This window comes from Meles meles, chromosome 5 (genome assembly GCF_922984935.1).
Source record: "Meles meles chromosome 5, mMelMel3.1 paternal haplotype, whole genome shotgun sequence".
NCBI classification, from domain to species: domain Eukaryota; kingdom Metazoa; phylum Chordata; class Mammalia; order Carnivora; family Mustelidae; genus Meles; species Meles meles.
Window position 1 is genome coordinate 41,572,227 of NC_060070.1, and position 15,065 is coordinate 41,587,291.

General features: G+C 39.6%; 1 protein-coding gene across 1 annotated transcript in view; it reads left to right on the top strand.

Moving 5' to 3' along the window:
* Positions 1-14,972: 14,972 nt before the first annotated feature.
* BACH2 (BTB domain and CNC homolog 2) overlaps positions 14,973-15,065 on the top strand; it is a 144,215-nt gene continuing 144,122 nt past the window's right edge. Inside the window, exon 1 of the mRNA XM_046005743.1 lies at positions 14,973-15,065. The gene's annotated coding sequence lies outside the window, so the exon portion shown is untranslated.

The following is a 15,065-nucleotide window of genomic DNA, read 5'->3' on the forward strand; positions in this document are numbered from 1 at the left end:
GCTCAGTGAGTATTTTCCTCATGTGATAAAACAGTGAAGAGAATTAACTTAAAAACACCATATTTCAGAGTATGACATCCCTTGTCCTTTTAAATTTAGGCAAGCCTGAATTCAGGTTCAAACAAGAGCATAAATCAATCCTCAATATTTTGTTTTGTTCTCTGTATCACTCTAAATTTCAGTAAGGTGAGAAGGGGTGGAGAGGGTAAGAAAGAATTAACAACAACACGAGGACAGGGGAAGCGGTTTTGAAAATTGGAAAAGCATTAAACCAAACCACTTTTATGTTTCCTAGAAATTATGTTGTTAGTATTAGTTTTGTGAGGTAGATAAAAATACCTCCGCCTTAGTTTCCTGGGGGAAAAGCAAATAGAGTTTTGCTCATCACATCCCATTAAAACCACTAAGAAAATCTTAGCTAAGAGTTGAATTGTAGAGATAAAGATGCAATCAGCCTCACTTATATAAGAGATGCCTTCACGAAAACCTGATCATTTCACTGCCAATTGGTATAAATGTTCCCTTGCCCACTGCTTGAAGCTCAAAATCCGCGTGTATCTTTATGGTTGTTGCTATAATTAAATACCATTTACTTTTCCTTGGGCTTAAGAATTCAGGTCGCCCTGACTTTTTCTTTTAAGTAAATTTATGTTTGTGCAAAAGGGAATTACAGATAATTTCCCATACCTGGGATATGTTACTTTACTTGTAAGTGAAGGAACAGTAATCATCCAGCTATCTCTTTTTAAACTTTCCCCCAGCTTCTCTAACAGTAAATATGAAGAAATGAAAAAGCTGTGCTTTCATGCTTAGTGTAGCATTACCATATCTCCTCACCCACCTTTTCCTAAGCACAGTCCTGTGAACCACTTCAAGGCTTTGTGAGGTCTTCGGAAATCAGTCTAGCTGAGAAACACCATGAGGGCAGGAAGTGTCCATGGCTCTCATTCACCATTGTTTCAAGACACTTAAATGGTGCCCAGCCCCAGGAGAAGGTCAGTAAAAACTTCTCGAATGATGCTTGTCCAGAATGGGCTCCTGGGATCTGAAATATGTCCAGGAGAACTAGCATGGAAGGCAGCCTAGAGCTGCAGCGTCTAATAAGGTAACTGCTAACCACGTGTGGCTATTTAAATTGAATTTAAATACGTTAAAATTAAAATTCGGTTCCTCCACTGCCCAGTCGCACTTACCGAGTGTAAGTACTCAATAACCATATGTGGCTGGTGGCTGCCGTATTGAACAGCACACATACGGAGCATTTTTGTCATCACAGAAAGTTGTGTTAGTGCTGGTGGAGTATCATTAGTAGAGATCGAAGTCAGTGGCTCCAGTCTTTTTAAAGTGTCCCGTGTGACCACGATGTGCACTCGTAATTCAGAAAGTAGCCCTTTCCAAAAAAAAAAAAAGTAGCCCTTTCACATCTGTCTCCCCAGCACTGTAGGCGTTCAGTCAGGAAAGGTGCGTGGCCCACAGAAGGGGCTATCTCTCTGAAACTGGAACCCAATAATGGTGGGGCTGTTAGCAAGACGGACAGTACAGCGGTATAGACTTATTTGACGACACGAGTTACTGTGTGAAATGTCTGTACTAGTTAATAAAGAGCTACTGTTTCAAGCTCCTCCAGTACCGATTTCCTGTGGCCCAGAGGCCCTGGCCATTCACCCAGTGTCCTCCAACCTCCCCTTAATCCAGTAAAATGAGTTCGCTAATGCCACTCCTATCCTGGGAGCTGGGAGACTGCTTAGGGACGCCCCCCATCCCAGCACTGGAGGTCTCAGATTATGGCTGCTGCACTTGGCCTCCAGGAGGGACTGCCCCCAAAGACTTTTTCTAAGGGCTGCCTTCTCACCACCATGGCATGGCCGAGTCCCAGATTATAGAACCATTGGCTTCAAGAAAACCGTAAAATCACCTCATCCTACCCGTTCATTTTACTGAAGGAAAAAGTCACAGAGAGTCACCTAGCCAGTCTGTGGCCGATTTAGAGACAGAACTTGAATCTCCTAACTTGATACTTTTTTTTTCTATTTGTTTCTGTTGTCAGTTTCCTTAACTATGAAATGAGGATTGATTTATGCCTTACAGAGTCGCTAGTAAAAAGAACAATGATACCCCACATTTTACATATATCTTATAATTTGCAAAAAAATTTTTTTGTATACATTCTCATTTAATCCTCCCAAGAACCTGTGAAAGGTGTTAGGCTCGGAGGCTGCGAATGACCTCCCCAAGATAACAAAGCTGCTGTGATAACAGAGGTCTCAGCCTCTTAGGGCTTGGGAAACTATACATTCCTTTGTAAATGTAAGATAACATAACCACATGGTATTACTAGTTTTTAGCTTGTGGTATTTTGCAGTTCAAGATTTAGTGACATTGAAAGTGGTAACTTTGTTCAAGCGACGCATTTTTTTTTTACTTTGATAGCGTGCCAATTGCACAGACTTCGGTTCAGCATTAAAACAGAAGTGGGTTGCTTCAAAGTGTATTTTTAAAATGAGAGAATCCAAATTTGTAATTAGCTTTAGAAATGTTAGTTGTGCAGTTTGAGTATATAAAGAGTTTCTGGTAATCATTTCTGTTATTAGTAGGTGGCTTATTTTATTTTTTGTATTTTCCCCCAAGCAATTAAGCATTTGGGAAAAAACAAAGTATGTTCTTTGAGGGGTCATTTCCTCTATTACTGCTTTTATTTTTCACACCCTATAGTCCTAGTATACTTAGAAAATTAACCACATATATGATTGTGACAAAGAAAAATCATGTAGGAGCCATTCTACTCACTTGACACCTACCTGTCAAGAGACTGTTACTTAAATTTTAAAGAGAAGCCACAGTGAAGGAAATGATTCACTTCTTGATACATCTTTTGTCTTTTGGTCTTTTGATAATTTTGATAGAAACATCCCTTACTAAGATAAGATTATTGGGAAGATCAACTTGACACACTCCCAGAATAAAATGAAAATTTTTTGTGTGTTTCTTTCTTTCTCTTTCTCTCTCTGAACCTCAGCTGTTTTATAGAATATGCTATATTCTACTATTGAGAAATTGAGTTTACAAACAAGGAAAAGAGTGATGTTATTTTCGTTCCATATAATAAGGAAGTATCTCTTCAGTTTTCTTTTAGACACATACGAAAATGGTAGCATTCTCTACATCAATTATCCTGTAAGATTAAATACATATAAAGGGAAAAGAGAAAAATTATTAGCCAAAGCTATAAATAAAAAGAAACTTGAAGTTGTGTGTCCTGATGTTATCATTACCAATTTGTAGTCACGTCTGGAAGACTGTGTTTGTGTGCTTGTTTTCTGAAGTATGTATTATGGGTGTATCTTTGTGTCTTCTCTGCATATACCCTGTTTTGTGTTACAGGACAGACTCCTAACTCTCTACTGTACTGTAAGAGGTATGGCCTCCCGCCTGTACAGACAGGACTTTCCAAGTGTTTATTATTATGTAGAGTTTCCTTGTGTTTTATTTATGTCATTTCCCCTGCTTTGGATAGATATTGTACAGGGTGGTGATCAGAAAAGCATAAAGGTAAAGTTTGTGGTTTGTAGCCATACTTGGGATCATGGTAATAAGAGCGTAGGCTTGGATAGGTCTTTGAAATTCTAAACTTCTAATTCCTCCAGACTTATTAGGGTGAAAGGGTGATTGATGAGTGAGCACATACTTTCAAACTTTGCAGCTACTGAGTTTTAAACCAGTGCCCTTAGCATTAAACGAGATGATACCCATCTCGCACCCAGGACCGCAGTTGACACACTGTAAGCACTCAGAAGGCTTAGCACGCATTATTATTAGCTTGTCTGATGATTTTGTCTTCACATCTCTTTCTGATGGCTGCTGAGCAACAGCAAAACGTCCAAGAAATACAAAACACTGAAAGGAAGAGAAACACAAGTCCTCAGGAGCCTAGAAACAGAATTAATCAGCCCACAAATAATTAACTTCTGATTATTTGTCTTCTCATGATGACGTCTGAATTATTCCCATACCCTCCCCTATAACTTTTTCTAAGTTAAGACCTCATGGACAAGTGACAACTCCGTCATTGCCCAGATGGGATTCAGTCTGCTTGAATGAGGTTCCACTTGAGGGTAAACTCACATTGATCCCATTCTCTCTTCTCGTGTCAAAGATAGTGAGCTCTTCACTATTTTCTAAGAAAAACAAAAATAAAATCTCCTAAGCATGATTATCATTGATTAGAGCTTTGTTAAGATGTATGAGATGCAAGTGTATTTTTTTTCATGCCTATGATAATGTGGGTAATTAAACAAATTAACCAGGCACTCATGCTGTGTTAGGAGTATAAATTGGTATAGCTTTTCTGGAAAATCATTGAGACCCTTAAAGATCACACTAGTTGACCCAGTAAAATTTTAAGGATCTACCTAAGATAGTATTCAGAAATTCAGACCATCTGATATTCAAATATGTCCCCCAAAGTTTATTTGCATTAACAACAACAAAAACTGTCATTTCCAAAATGAAGTCATTACATAAAACTCTTTTCTTTGGGGTATAATATCACATAGACATTGAAAAACATGTTTTTGAAGTGTTTTTAATAACTTGGGGAAATGTTCACAGTCATTTAACATCAAATGAAAAATAGAAACAAAACTTTGAGGGGCACCTGGGTGGCTCAGTCGGTGAAGCAGCTGCCTTCTGCTCAGCTCATGATCCCAGCATCCTGGGATCAAGTCCTGCTTCAGTCTCCCTGCTGAGTGGCGAGCCTGCTTGCCCTTCTCCCTCTGCCTCTCCCCGTTTGTGTTCTTGCACTCTCGCTCACTCTCTCACTCTGTCTCTCAAATAAATAAATAAATAAATAAATAAATAAATAAAATCTTTTTAAAAATGAAAAAAAAAAAAAAACCAAAAAACCAGAAACAAAACTCTTGAGTATTTTGTGTGTCTGAAAGGAATACTGGCCCACAGTCTCTTATTCCCAGTTCTGAATTCAAAAGCATTCCAAATCAAAAGTTTTGGGTTTTGGAGGGGTTTTTTTTTGTTGTTTGATTTTGTTTTGTTTTGTTTTGTTTTTGTAATTTTTTTGGTAGAAATACCTGGCTGGAACTAATGTGAGATTCTATTTTATCCAATTCAATAAGAATATGCATCTGTTTTGCTGTAGAAATATTATGAAATATGTGCTGCTCCAGACCATGATGGAATGTTATGTGATAAATGGTTGTTGCACCCAAATAGTTTTAAAATCCAAACAATTCTGAATTCCAAAGCATTCTGAAGCTTGGGAGTTTCAGTTAAGGGGTTGTGGAACTATAGAATGAAATATCATTAGTGATGTATCAGTGCCAAAGTTATAGTTGATCTTGCTTTTTTCTTTTTTTTTTTTTTCATTTTATTTAAATTCCAGTTAGTTAACATGCAGTGTTATCTTAGTTTCAGGTGTACAGTATAGGGATTCAACACTTCCATACACCACCCTATGCTCATCACAGCAGTGTGCTCTTTAATCTCCTTCCCAGATTTCACCCGTCCCTCCAGCCACCTCCTCTCTGGTCTGTTCTCAATAATTAAGTCTGTTTATTGGTACTTTTTCCTTATGCTTTCCCATAGTTTCCAAATGTTCCACAATAAGCATGTATCAATTTATCATCAGAAAAGAGTATTAAAAATAAACATTTAAGGCATCAGAGAATCATTTCAGTCAGAGTTGCTGAATTTATCACTTGCTTCCTGCATATTCCTGTTACTGCAGTTACATGTGTCTTCTAAACCAAGGTGTTCTGGTTTTTTCAAAGAAAAATATTCATGAGGTTGGACACTGACCCATCTCCAAACTGCTTTTGGGTTCAAAAGAGTCCCCGGTTAAGGATACTCACCTTCAGGAAACGCTCAGGGAATAGGATTGAGCCCAGGCACTAATCCTATGGACTGTTTTATCATATTCTGTTTGTGGTGAGCAGGATGGCAGGAGGAAGGAAGAAACATTAAGGTGTGAGGTTTACTCTGCTAATGGACAGCTCTTCCGCCCCCATTCAGGTGGACACTCACTGACCTGTCACAAGGTTACCCTGCAAAGCTTTGGGGTCCATGTCTGAATGGATTGCTGTAGCCTTCTCATCTCTCCCTTCGCCCAGTTCCCTGCATCCTAAGACTCGAAGCCAGCACAGAGCCTGGAAAAATTACATGTAAGTTTTAACCAAGGTTACTTTCCTCAAACCAAACAATGGTAAGAATTTTCTTAGGTGATAATAGCAAGTAGCCTAAACCCCCGTGGGTGACTTTTCTTTCAACAAAGTATCTTGAAAATTCTAAATGAGGAAGGGAGCAGGGAGTAGAATCTGCATATTGGTGGCTCCTTAATTCAGTGGATCTTTCGTTTGCATCAGAATTACCTGGAGGGCTTGTTAAAGGACAGCTTGCTGGGCCTCGTGCCCAGAATTTCTGATTCCGAAGACCTGGGGCAGGCTGGGAAGTTGCTTTGCTAACGAGTTTCCAGGTGATACTGAGGCAGGGGGTCCAGGGACTCCACTTTGAGAATCACTGCTTCAATTCAAGTGTCACTGAAAGGATGGACGATACAGGGAGAAAAAGAATGTATTAAATATTCATTATTAAATGCCACTAAATTAAGATATTTAGTACTTTACTGAATATATCGACTCATCTCTCAAGAAAGGAGAGTTTTAAGGTCCTCTCGGCACCGTCACATTGGAAAGTCCAGGCAAGTAGATGACGTATTCTTTGCCGGCTTTAGTCAATGGTACCAGTGGTTCTCTGCCCTTGGATTTATAACGAGGGTGACTGACTGCGCTGTATCAAGTGAAAATGACAGCTACAGTCCTTTTGTGGGCACGCTCATCGTGTTTTTAGATACTCAAAAGGGAAAATCCTTTTTTCTCCTGGGTTGGGAAATCTATCGCTGCTTTTCAGAGTGAATCATCGAGTCTTATCTTTCCTCTCATACACTTAGATGGGACTCGATTTACAAAACGCATGTGGGAAGAGAGGTGCATCTCTAATTAATAGTCCGAGACACCATGTCCAGGTTTTTGTGGGGTTTTAAGTTCCCAGGAATGACATAGTTTGAGCATCAGGGTTAGTTTCGGAATAAGCCAATCACCTCTCCACTGAGGACAAGAGCAATTTATTCCATGTTAATGGAAAAGAGTGGAAGATTTTGGCTCAACAAATGTGCATTTGGATATATGTGAGCATACATGCAAATGTACATATGTGCCTATGAATATATATGCATTTTGTATATTTCTAGCTTTCATTGTAAGAATTTTAAACACTTTTCTTTTGTTTCATTGAGTTGGCGTGAGTATAAAAATAGTATGAGTGATGCTGTCCAGGAAATGTATGAGAAATTTCTGGGCATTTTCAATCCATGGGTAAGCATTGTGATTTATAATATTTTACTTGATATGGTAAATGTTCATTCAGAGTGGCACTTAGGACATGCAGTTCTTTTATTAGAACTCACAGGAATCGAGACTAATTGCTGTTAATAAAGCAGTTCCAAAGCAGACATAATGAAGGAGCTTATCTATTGCCTAACCATTGGCAGAACCAAAAATCCTGGAGATAGATTTAAGCCCGTGTATTTAAAATGAAAATCACGGGGCGCCTGGGTAGCTCAGTTGTTAAGCATCTGCCTTCAACTCAGGTCATGATCCCAGGGTGCTGGGATTGAGCCCTGCGGTAGGCTCCCTTCTCAGCGGTGAGCCTGCTTCTCCTTCTCCCACTCCCCCTGTTTGTGTTCCCTCTCTGGCAATCTCTCTCTCTGTCCAATATATAAATTTAAAAATCTTTAAAGAAACGAAGTAAAATGAAAATCACAGAATCAGATAAATCAAACAAAAAACTGGTCGGTGTTGAAAGAGTTCTATAAGGAATTAATCCAGAGCTGTCTTGTGGGTGCTGCCCACTGCGTAACTTGGCGGGTAAGAGGGCTGATAGAGTTGTGAGTGAGATAACTGTGTTTTCTTGCTCCACCCTCACAAACTATAGCATCCCTGTCAAGCACTAATGAGTTATTCTGCACAGCATTCTTGGAAGCAAGGTTTTGAGTGTATGAAGCGTCTTCACCATGATATGGAAGAAGTAGATTGGATCAAACCCTCCTTAATCGCCTTCCTGCTTTGGCATCTGTGAGTGCCCATATTTACATGTCAGATTTCCTGTAGGGATGACCTTTGATGGCAGTCAGTTGCATGTGTGCAGGCTGGGAAGGAAGAAGGCTGTACAGACACCTCAGGTGACTCACCTCAGGTGACTCGGCGCTTAGAGCTCCTGCCCGACCTGGCAGAGCCTGCCAAGATCACTCCCTGCTGCCTGGGATGAATCGCTCAAGTCACCGAATGCCTAAAGAGTCGTGCTTGTGTGGAGACGGGGGTAGGGAGGTGGAGGGTGTGGGAACCCTCTCTTCTTTCCACTCAGTTTTGCTCTCAACCTAAATCTGCATTAAACAATTAAGCTTAGGAATTAAAAAAAAAAAAAACAAAAAAACACCTAAATACCAAACAGTATGACAGTTCTTCAAAACAGTAAACATGGAATTACCACAGGATCCAGCAATTCCATTTCTGGGGATATACCTAAAAGAACTGAGAGCAGAGCTTGGACAGATGTTCCTAGAATGTTATTCACAGTAGCCAAAAAGTGGAAGCAACACAAACGTCTATCAGTGGATGAATAGGTAAGGAAAATGGGGCATGTACATACAATGGAATATTATTTGGCCTTAAAAAGATACGAAATTCTGACACATGCCACAACATAGATGAACTTTGAAGAAACTAAATGAGATAAGCCAGACACAAAATGACAAGTATTGTATGATCCCACTTATATGAAGTGTCTGGAGTTTTTAGGCTTATAGCCAGAAAATGGAATGAAGGGTGCCAAGGTTTGGGAGTAGAGGAGAATGGGGAGTTGGTGTTAAATGGGTGGTTTTTGGGAAAATGAAAAATTTCTGGAGATGGATAGTGGTGATGTTTGTGCAACAATGTGAATGTACTTTAAAAATGGTAAATATGTATATATCTTACCCCAGTAAAAAATAGTTAACTAATAATTAATTAGTGATTTTTTTAAACTCAATACCAGAGCTCACTTTCCTTCCAAGAATGCTATGCAGAATAACTAAATAGTGCTTGACAAGGTTATTACAGTTTGTGATAGTGGAGTAAGAATTGTTGGCAATTCTCCATGGGCCTCCAATGGGCCTCAGACCTCCCTCAGCCCTGATTCTTTCCCTGGAACCCTTTGGGCAAAGGCAAGGGATCTGCAGAATGTGGACTTCAGTCCCAGGGAGGGTTTTCTGTCAGGGCAAGGACACGTCTGTCAGAATCTCCCAGGGCAATTTGCCATAAACAGCTGTAATCTCGACCAAATGCCTCCGACACCTACAGGAAAGCTGATTCACTGCAATGGAGGGAGTGGTACCCACCTGTGCTCCTGTAATGGGACTGCTCAGTTCATCTGAATTGTGTGTTCCCGAACGAGTCCAAGTATAGAGCACCAGAATGCACGGTGTTACCTGTCTGCTTCGCGTAAGACACGTAACAGGTCTTCCTCAGTAGGGGCGGATGCTGAGGCACAAACTAGGGGATATAGGCTTGATTATAATATTAGCCACAATGGGATTGGGAGGGAGACAAACCATAAGTGACTCTTTTTTTAGTATATGTGCTGCCGAAGCGAGCACACCATAAGTGACTCTTAATCTCACAAAACAAACTGAGGGTTGCTGGGGGGAGGGGCCTTGGGAGAGGGGGGTGGGGTTATGGACATTGGGGAGGGTATGTGCTATGGTGAGTGCTGTGAAGTGTGTAAACCTGGCGATTCACAGACCTGTACCCCTGGGGATAAAAATACATTATATGTTTATAAAAAAAATTAAAAATAAGGGGCGCCTGGGTGGCTCAGTGTGTTGAAGCCTCTGCCTTCGGCTCAGGTCATGATCCCAGAATCCTGGGATCGAGCCCCGCATGGGGCTCTCTGCTTGGCAGGGAGCCTGCTTCCTCCTCTCTCTCTGCCTGCCTCTCTGCCTGCTTGTGATCTCTGTCAAATAAATAAATAAAATCTTTAAAAAAAATTAAAAATAAAAAAATTTTAAAAATATTAGCCACAGATTGAAGCCTAGTAGGAAAAGGGAATCCTATGGAACAAAATTAATAGCAGATAATTCTCCTGGAACAGGGCCTCAAATTATTATAATGCCTGTTCTCCAGACTCCAAATGAAATATAAAATATCCCTCATCACCCATCACTGTAGTTTTAGGTGTCAGTGTACCTGTATCACAGAAAAATTTAGTCAGTCCTACAGTTCTGGGAAGATTATGCAGGATTGAACTTAGGTTGATCTCTTTGGACCCTATTTTAGGGGGATTTTGCTTTTTATTCTATGTTTCCTAAAAGCTGGACTTGGAGAATGGTCAGCAGAGTCTTGTGGGAGCCAGGAGCCATGATTTCCTCAGGCCTCTTGTGCAACGTTCAGGTCCTGGCTTGAGTCTGACCAGGGCTTATCATTCCTTAAGAGCAGTGCATAAGGACCCATAGTTCCAGAAAGCTCAGAAACCCATGTCCTAAATTATCCCTCACCCTCTTAAGGGAGGAGGAAGGAATAATCAGGGAATAACCAAGATTATTTGTGTGTGTGTGTGTATGTGTGTATTACATACATATACATACGTATATATGTATGTATTTGGCTTAAGGAAAAGGTATAACCAAGAGAGAGAGGAAATTAACTCATCAGTGTTAAAGCACAGTATGTATAAATGAGCCCCATCATTCCTATCCAGACTATCCAAACCTGCTTGGAGATAAACTCTCTAGGTCATGGCGAGAGGGCAAAGTAAAGGTTTCAGCAACTAAGATATCAGAAACAGGAATTAAAGGTTTTTATAGAAAAGACAATCCAGGGCAGCAAGTCCAAGAGACAGAAAAGCAAATGTTTATTCATCCTTGACATCCACATGTGGCTGCCTGCTCCTTAAGCCTGAGTTGAAATGACATGGCTGTAGAATCAAATCAAAATAAACTCAACCCCATGTCAGAGACCTTAATTTTTAGATGGACACAGTGACATGGGTTTCCCCCAGAGAAGACCCAGCAAACCAAGTCACCCAGATGGAATGACGTAAGGTAGAGAATACCAACAAAGATAGACCCTTGGGGGCTCCCCTTGTAGGCTTTCAGGTTTCCTAGGAATCAGATTGCCTCGTTCCAGATACTGAATTCATGTTTGGTGACAGCTTAGCTACCTGGAACCCAACTAACCAGAAGCCTGAATTAACTGACCTTCACGTTTCCGCACCTTTAGTTGACCCCCACCCTCACACCCCACCCTCCCTACCGCACACATCCCACTTCCCATTTTCAGAAATAGATATTCAGAAAACAAGATAGTTTTGCTTTAGTAAAAATGGAGAATATACCCTGGGGGATATTTATACCTGATGACACTGACCTGCTGAATCATTGAGAATGGTTAAAAGTTTTAAAATTAGGAAAAGAAACTACTTTGGAAATATTTTGAACAAAAAGCATTTCCTAGCTCTCTGTCAATTAACTGGAAAGTTGAAACAAACAAAATTCTTCCTGTCCTCAAATTTAGACCAGTTAACTGAAGTTTTATTTTAGCTATTTTCATGCCCTAATTAATAATCTAAAACTGTTGACTTGCAGAAGAGAAATACACCATTTTTATTCTTCTTGAAAAACTGTGCAGGTTTTGGCTTTTATTGCCTTTCTAGTGTCCGAGTTTAAATTTCAGATATTGTCCTTATGTTTATTATGCTTGGGAGCAATTTAAAAGTTGTGATATTAATGATATTAAGGTACTATAGAAAATAATTTAATGAACATATGTATTTAGTTCCTGGAGTTATTGGAAAACCATTGGCATAGTTTTGAAGCCAATTCTGTTGTGTTTTTTTAAAGAATGTATGATATATTTACTTGTAGCATTCAGTTTCACAATCATGTTCTGCTCAAGGCATCATCAAAATTAATTTTCATTCTTTGCATATACCCTAATGGTACAGACAGGGGTGATATCACCAGCATGGTAATATACATTAATATGTAAATCAAAAATTTCAAATGGTATTCCCTGTGAATCTCCAAATAAACTCAGCCATGCATATTATAAAGTTGCTTTACCAAGTGATTATCAGTTGTAGCACAAATAATTTATCAACTTATTCTAGTAATTTCCAGTCTGTTGCTTTCAGAAGTTATTTGTAGGCTCTCTTTTGGGTGTGCCATTCATTAGCAAAGTGACACCTCTGTCTGAGCCATGATTTAACACAAATAGGGGCACCATGCTCTTACAAGGACACCACCCCACCCTCCCCCATTAAACTGGTCATTGTGATGGCCCTAGCATCTGGAGGTTTGCTGCAGCTGGAGAGTGCCAGGACCATGGATCATGATGAGGAAGAGTGGTATTTGCAACGTTTTGGAGTGTAGCAAGTTTCTTAAGAGACCTTGCAGAACTTAACTAGAAGCTTTAATCTATTGTTTCTAGTAGATTTTTCCTGTATTTCATGTCTGACTTATCACCAGGCCAGATTATTATACTGGGTTCCATGTATTAATTGTTTCTAATGAGTAGGAAGAGTAGAATCAGAGAATAATTAATTATTTCCTTTCATCAAAGCAGAAGTAACTTTATTTTCCTGATTGTGAAAGTAACATGTTTATTGTACATAATTTATAAAATAACAGAAAAGGGAAGAAAATAAATTATCTATAATCCAGCCACCTAGATAGCGCCTGACTGTTAAATACTTTTGTGTATTTTTCCAGACTTTTTTCAATTAATCAAATAATTCCAAATTTACAAGCAGTACTCTGGACTGATTATATCTTACAAATTTGGTGGAGTTTAAGAATGATGACTTCAGATATCAATTTCTAGGACAATGATCTCCTAGTTTCTTATTTTTCTCATTTCAAATTACATTAATCAACTCTTGTAAGAACAGATACCTGTGTAGACACACCATTATCTCTATCAAGTAGAAATCCGTATTAACTGTTTTTTTTTCACTTCTGCATTTTGTTAGTAAAAATGTTTATTGAGTGGCCTTCCAAGATCCTAATGGGCCTCTGGAATCAGAAAAGAAGCATTTAATTGTGTACAGGATGGTTTTCGTGTTAGATCAACTCACTGTATTCTAGTTATGTAAAAATTCATATTCAGTATGCTCTACGGACTTTGCCAGAAATGGGAAAGTTTGGTTAGCCAGATCCCCTCTCCCCATCCATAATCCAAACAATATGTTCTCCAGTAGAACTCTAATTTTATACCTGATGGTAACAAAATGTGACTCAAATCCTTTCTTGTGCTATGAACCAGAGTTTTCCTTCAACTTTGTATCCTTTATCCCCCTTCAAAGAAACTTCTCTTCAAATTCTTCTGGTATAGTGTGATAACTCCTGGGATTATGTTGGTAACTCTGTGCTTCCCTTTGGAGAATGCTAGGACTTTTTTCGTTTTGGGGTTTTTTTTTTAATTATTATTTAATTATTTGACACAGAGATTGAGATAGAGCACAACAGGGGGAGAGGGAGAAGAAGGCTCCCTGCTGAAGGGGGAACCTGTTGAAGGTCTCGATCCCAGGACCCTGGCATCATGACTGGAGCCGAAGGCAGACCCTTAACTAACTGAGCCACCCAGCTGACCCGAGAATGCTAAGGTTTTGGATTAGGATGAATCCTAATATGTAGCCAAGGGTAGGAAGGACTGTGAGCACTTAAAGAAAACCCTGATTTAAAAAAAGAAAAAAATAGGAGATTATTAAAAGATTCATCTGAGAAATGCTGTAGGAATGTTATCTGCAAGCCTTTTGTCAGTAGAAACACTACATCAAAAACTAATGATGGGGAGGGTATGTGCTATGGTGAGTGCTGTGAAGTGTGTAAACCTGGCGATACACAGACCTGTACCCCTGGGGCTAATAATACATTATATGTTTATAAAAAAAAATTAAAATGTTTAAAAAAAACTAATGATGTACTATACAGTGGCTAACTGAACATAATTTAAAAGAAGAGTAGGAAGTCTAAATTAGCAGCTGCTAGAATAGATTTTATTTTAAAAGATTAATCTATATTTGGCATGAGTATGACTAGGTCTTCTCCCCTGTGTAAGACTGGAAGTTCTTTGAAAGCAGATTCTTCTAGGTTCTTCTCTTTGCATCCCTTCCCATCCTTTGTGCCCTTGTTTACAGAACTCAGTAGGTACTGAATTAATATTTCTGTATCTCTTGAGTGACAGATGAATGAACGTGCTCAATAAATGCAGGTACTACATTTGCCTTCTTGCTACAGAAGTCAAAGGGTGTTTTGATAAAAATCTGTGATTGTTAAATGCCCAGGTTGGTTGGTTCCAGGTGTGGGGAAGTGGTGTACAGTACTTTGATCCTCCCTAGGAGAAGGAGATGCTAATGTGGATAATAAGAATTTGCTACTTTGTCTTCAGTTTCAGTTTGACCGCCTCGCTTCACTGAGTCACAGCACTCGCTCTCCGGGGACAGGCATGAGATGTTTATGCCTGAGACTGTCCCTTGGACTGTTTATGACATTGTACCTGAATTTCCCGTTACATGAACAGCCAGCGTTTGTCATAAAATTTCAAGAACATGTTAAAAGTTATTTGGTTTGTAGTTGACATTGAGATTAACTTTCTCTAACCTAAACCAGTGAAAACCAAAATGCTCCTCACCACATAAAAGTTTTGCTTTCGCTGTGTTCAGACCCCTCCCACCTCCTCAGAGCACAGTCATTTGGAGGCTAGTTTGGGGGCGGTGTGGTTGTATCTCAGTGGTGTATGACCCACTTTTTCATAACACTTAATTACCCGTGTTCTTACAGCACTAGTCAGACGGTCTGACGAGAGTGGACTCTAACCCAAAAAAGGTTTTCTGATACACCTCACCAGGGCTGTTCTAGTACCATGCGTTATCGGAAGAAGGTGTTAGCTGCGCAGGGCGTGTGTTAGCTACCAGAGGATGACAGAACGTTTCCTCTAGTTTCTGGATAATGAGCAAGCACACAG